Raw genomic sequence first — 5,802 nt, 5'->3', positions numbered from 1 at the left:
ACTCGTTGAGCGCTCCAGACGCACTGTTCTCTTCAATCTGTTCCACTATGCATGTGTGGCAGTGTTGTTGACTGTGTTGAGTGTTGCAAGAAAGCGGGAATTCAGGACCCCCACTCTGACTCTCCCTTGCGCTTGGTGCTCGTACCAGCTTAAAGGGAACGAGATTCATGGGGTGGGGGCCCCGAATTCCCACTTTCGTACAACACACACACACAGATTGTCCGATAGTGTGGTGGTAACTGGTAACCGATAGAAGAGAAGAGGGAGTCTGGACGAGTACGAGTTTAGCAGCAGCCGCGAGACAGCCGAGCTTAGTTTAGCCCCAGTGAGGCAGCGAGTAGCGTGACGAGTAGCGAGACCGAGTCGAGTCTTCGAGTCTCGAGGACGAGAACAGACGAGACCAGACCAGAGACGAGACCGGAGACCGGAGACGGCGAGTGAGTGTGGTGCGTGCTGTGTCAGCCGCCTGCGCCCCAGTCTCTTTACTCTACTACTTCCAATACTTCAATTTCTCATTTTTCTTTACCTTTTATTTCATTCCCTTCTTTCTTTGCGAAACTACACGAATTTGTCGAGTGCTAGAAGCCTTTTGCTGTTACTGCGATACCGTAATATCGTAGTGGTTAACCGTTAAAAGAGAGTTTCGAGTTTCGATCAGTTTAACCAAGTTTAGCGAGACCAAAATTCCGAAACTCGAGGATTAGTAGCTGTGTTGCGATATCGTGGGATTTTTCGCCTCCCACTGCGTTTCTCATAAGCTTACAAGAATAGGGATTAGAAGATGCAGTAGGGGAAGAAAAATCCCACGATACGACGACACTCGTAGAAGACTGTTTACACCCCACTACCACATTTCTATTTCTCATCTTGACCCTTAATTTTCTCTCTTTCGTCATTCAAGGGAACGCGCGCGCGCGAGATCTTTAAACGCTCTAGACTCGGCGCTATGACAACGTGGCCGGTGTCGTGGCGCGAGTCTGTCTGCGTACGAGTTTAGCCGAGTTTAGCGAGACCGAGTCTCCGAGTCTCGAGGACGAATGACTGCTATGCCAGTATTGGCAGCCGCCTGCGCCCTCCCAGCACCACTACTCCATTTCCATTTGTCATTCTTATCCTTCATTCTCTCTCTCTCTCTCTCTCTCTCTCTCTCTCTCTCTCTCAATTTAGACATACCAGCGATCCATTTACTCTCTCTCTCATCCTCATTTACTTTTTACGCTTGCCAACCACCAACTGGAAAATGCCTGCTGCTCTCGAGATCGTAAAAACGCTGTGAGGCGCGCGAGTGCTTATTACTATCGATTCGAGATAGCGAGTTGCAATTATTTACTATATCGATTTTTCCATTTAAAAGCAATATTTCCTTTAGATAAAATCCCCTAGCTTTCTTAGCATGATTTTTTTACTGCAATATCGATGAGAAAATGAGTACTGCTGTCAGTATCGATTTAGCATTATTTAGAAACGCGCTTTCACGTTGCCATCCTGCATTTCACTATTTTTCTCAAACAACACACGCGTCGTTTCTACCTTCAATCTCAGTTTTATTCGACCTATCGAAAGTGGATGTTACCCGCGGGATCATCCTCCTGATCCTCGATACAATAATTCGCTTACGCGCGTCGTATATCTTTTATATCTTTCGAATCTTATCTAATAGCTGCCCAAGATTATATATATATATATATGTGTGTGTGTGTGTGTGTGTGTGTGTATAGCTGGTCAATTCAATGGATGCTGCCCTCAGCAACAAAGAAATCTATAATTAAGTTTCGGTGAATAGAATTTTTTTTCTAAATTTCGATCAATATTATCTAAAAACTTTTTAAGATCTTTTATGCAAGACTTCCGGCTATTCATTCCAGACAAATTTCAAGACAAATTGATCAATTAAAGAACGAATGACTTTAAGATTAAAGTTCTTATAACATTTTTTTGTCCAACTCTTCTTTTAAAATTTATCGTATAAAGTAAAAATTTTTTATTTCTATTAGTCTACTGATTCTTTTAAGAACTACTAGTCTTGCTCTAGAAAACCTTGAAGGAGCTATCTCCAAGGATTCTTTTTTAAGGAAAAAACAGCTTAGTCCTGCAAACTTCGGCATATATCTTCTTATGTAATTATAGTGTAGAAATAAATTCTCTGAAGTAGACACAATAATGAACTGTAAAGAAATGAACCTTTTCTTAAACGTCTTGTCTGCACTGCAGCTTCCAATTGGCGGGAAACGTATACTTCCTAATTATGGTCTGAAACAAAATGAATAAGAAAATTCCCTATTATCATGTTTATCTTTCTTGCAGATAAACTAATAAATTGCTAAAATTTTTATTAAATTACTACTTTTTTCAAGTTTTAAAAAAATGTGTGTTTTATATTTTTTACCAGAAAGTCAACATAAAAAAGTTATTTATAAATACTTCTTTAAGAGCTTTCCTAGTTTGCAATAAAAAGGAAAATTTTGTGATAATTAGACATTTTCTTGTTCTTATTTATTTCTGATAAGAGTTCCTAAATCGATTTTTTTCTACTTAGAAACTACGGTGGCAAGACACTCACGGGTAGGACTCATACACCGCCCTGCAACTTATTATAATAACTGTATTTAAAAAAAATATTTTTACGCTATAAATACACACAAGGAAATATACTTAAAAATTCACTGGTTTAATTATTTCCTCCCTCCCAGAACCATCCTCTGAAAGAACTTTTTTCTAGAAAGTTTTATAAAGCAGGATCAGCCCTTAACGAAGCCTGACCAATGAGAGAAGGTCACCACCAGATATAGGTTCCGTCAATTACAAGTTTCGATTCAAAGAAATTTCAATGTTTTGATTAAAGCTTATATAAAATGAATATTATAATAACTTTATTCTTATGATTAATCGATCTGTACAAAATATAACTTTGGGTCGGTCTAAAGAAAGTAAAAATTCATTTATCTCGGTAACTATAAAAGATATCAATTTTTGCATAGACCCTTTTTAAATCTAAATGAAAGGGAGATTGTGTGTGTGAAAAAGGTCCCATGCTGGCAAAAAATTGACATCTTTTATAGTTATTACATCCACACCCTGAGGCAAATTAAGGTATAAGCATTGTGTATAGAATTTATATATGCATATGTGAATTTATCGGTTTGGTGTGCGTTAACCGGACACCTTCAATTTTCCAATTGAAGAAATTCTATTCCGAGCTGCGAAGAAGTCTATTTATGATGAAATTAAAATTTGTCGTCGAGAAAGTTTTTGCCCGAATCTCGATCGGTGCTGCAATTTCCGTAGCTACAGTGAAAATAGCTTTGCAAAGCTTTCCACTGGAATTCAGTTTGCGGTAGATCGAAACGATTGAAATTCATGAAAGTAAATGCACGAGAGGCTTCGACAGTTTCTCTATATAAAACTGTGGTGGAACATATATATATATATATATACATATATTTCGTGTCCACTATCTTCCTGAATTCCTGAATTCGTGCTTTTACGAATACCGAAGAAATGGCAAATTTTTCAATAATTAAATTAGGTTCTATTAGACACCTACGTCCAAGCAATATATTAAAATGAAAAACGTAAAAAAAATTCATGTTTTTAGAAATCCATCGAAATGTACAAGTTTTCAATATTTAATTATTTCAAGTTAAATTATAAGCCCACGCAATATAATAAAATATAAAAACATAAATAAAAAGAGGGAAATTGAATTTTTGACGGTAGCTGATAATTCAGCCCGAGTTTTTTCACGCGGAACCAATCAGATGATAAGCCAGCGCGCACACACAATAAACTATATTTATAATCACAGTCGAGTTATTTCAAGATGAATGGATGATTTTAATAAATTACAGAGTAAGCTTATTTATTCCATGTGTGTGAATGAACATTTATTGTTTTAATAAATAATGTGCATGTGTGTGTGTGTATGTATTACGTAGTTGCCATTGAGCCACTATCATACGTGCGTCTCTTAAATTATTGATATCCGTTCCTAATACGAATTTAAATATGCGAACGCATTTACAATGTAATATAGAATACAATGATAATTGATAAATAATATATATATATACATATATATATACATTAACAGATTTGATGGACAATAATTATAAATAATAAATTTTATATTTAATATAAATATGTGTTCAGACATAAAAGTTGCCTTAAAAGAAACTTAGATATATAATTAGAGTTATTTCGGAAATACTCGAGCGCTTGAAATTTAATTAAAAGCGTTGCAAGTAGAATCGTAGTGTCGCGTCTAAATTCTCGGGGAATAACTTATTAAATTCGTGGTCCAAGTTGGACGCGTCCAAATGTAATTTAAACTTTAAAGTGAGACTTTGAGCAGTAGTTTTCTTTCAAGCTTTTATTAACACTGTCGAGTCTCGAGTTTCCTCAAAAATAAATTTCAACGTTTTATCGCTGATTCGCTATGATCATGCACGTTTCTTCTCTGTCAATTGACTCATATTCGAATTATTTATAAAAAAAAAATACATTGTCCAGTTTTTAGACCATTAACAGGTGTATAATTCATAGCTTCTAAATATTTATCAGAATACTCAACAAACCCCAACATCATTTAATAAATAAAAGAAATTAATTACTATTTATCACAGGAATATAAAATTGATTGGATTAATATTTTCTTACTGTCTTTATATAAAGCAGAGGGAATCTGTGCCAAGATGAGAATTAAATCATAGAAAGAGGGATAGTCGAAGAATCAATGTTATTATGAGTGATTTATCACAATGGAAGACATGAATCATGATATTTATCTGGTAAGAGAGAGTCATTGTTATTTGAGAATTATCAAAATGGTTGGATTAGTTTTTATTAGAGTTTTTACACGAAGCAGAGTGAATCTCTGAGAAAATGAGGATGAGGTCATAGAAAGGGATAGTTGAACAATCAATGTTATATCGTCCGTGATTTGTGATAATTATTCCTGCAGAAAACTCTTACAGCATAGCTTTTTCCTCGAGGAAAGGGTGTCGAGTTTCTGATGGGAGACAATAAGCCCCTATTACTGAACGAAACGCCACTTTTCCCAACATTATCTCGCCTAATCCTTCTATTACGACCTCTGCCTTCCCTCGATCCAATCAATTCTTAAACGATCGTATCTCCAAACGAATACACCTTTATCTCGATATTCCTGCAATTTATATAATTCGTTCGCTTAATATAATAATAATAATAATATATAGTAGTTAATCACAGTGATAAAGAGCAATAAAGAAATCTTGGCAGGCACACGAGTTAAACGGGAACGCCCAACGTAAGTGAAAAGGTCGAATCAGTAGGGAAATCATAGATGAATATATATATATATATATATAGCGCACGTGAATATACGCAAAGTGAATATATAGATATTATTTGCATGGAAATCTTGCAAAGTTCTCTTATCAGAATTGTTACTATCGTAGATATTTTGAATTTATAAATGAAAAACATTGCATATAAATTTAATTAAGGAAATCATCGCTCTTGGAGAATTTGACATACTTGTCTTCTTCCCAAGTCTTTAGTTAACATAGCATGTCGTCACCATTCTATACGAGTTTTCATGTTAAAGCTGATATATGATAATAGAAATAATATTCAAATGAAAATCTTGCAAAACTCTTATAAAATTTGTTGCTATTATGAAGATTTTGGGTTAAAGTGGAAAACATTGGATATAAACTCAATTAGAGACCCTACCTCTCAAAACATTTAACATTTCTAAAACAAGAGAGTACTCCTTAAGTTATAATTTACTTACCTTACCTTAGTTTTCAAATTTTTCAT

This window comes from Prorops nasuta, unplaced genomic scaffold (genome assembly GCF_024137725.1).
Source record: "Prorops nasuta isolate Cenicafe-Biocafe unplaced genomic scaffold, Cenicafe_Pnas_1.2 PNAS00008, whole genome shotgun sequence".
Lineage (NCBI taxonomy): Eukaryota > Metazoa > Arthropoda > Insecta > Hymenoptera > Bethylidae > Prorops > Prorops nasuta.
The sequence above is the reverse complement of the archived record's forward strand: the minus strand, read 5'-3'. Positions refer to the sequence as shown.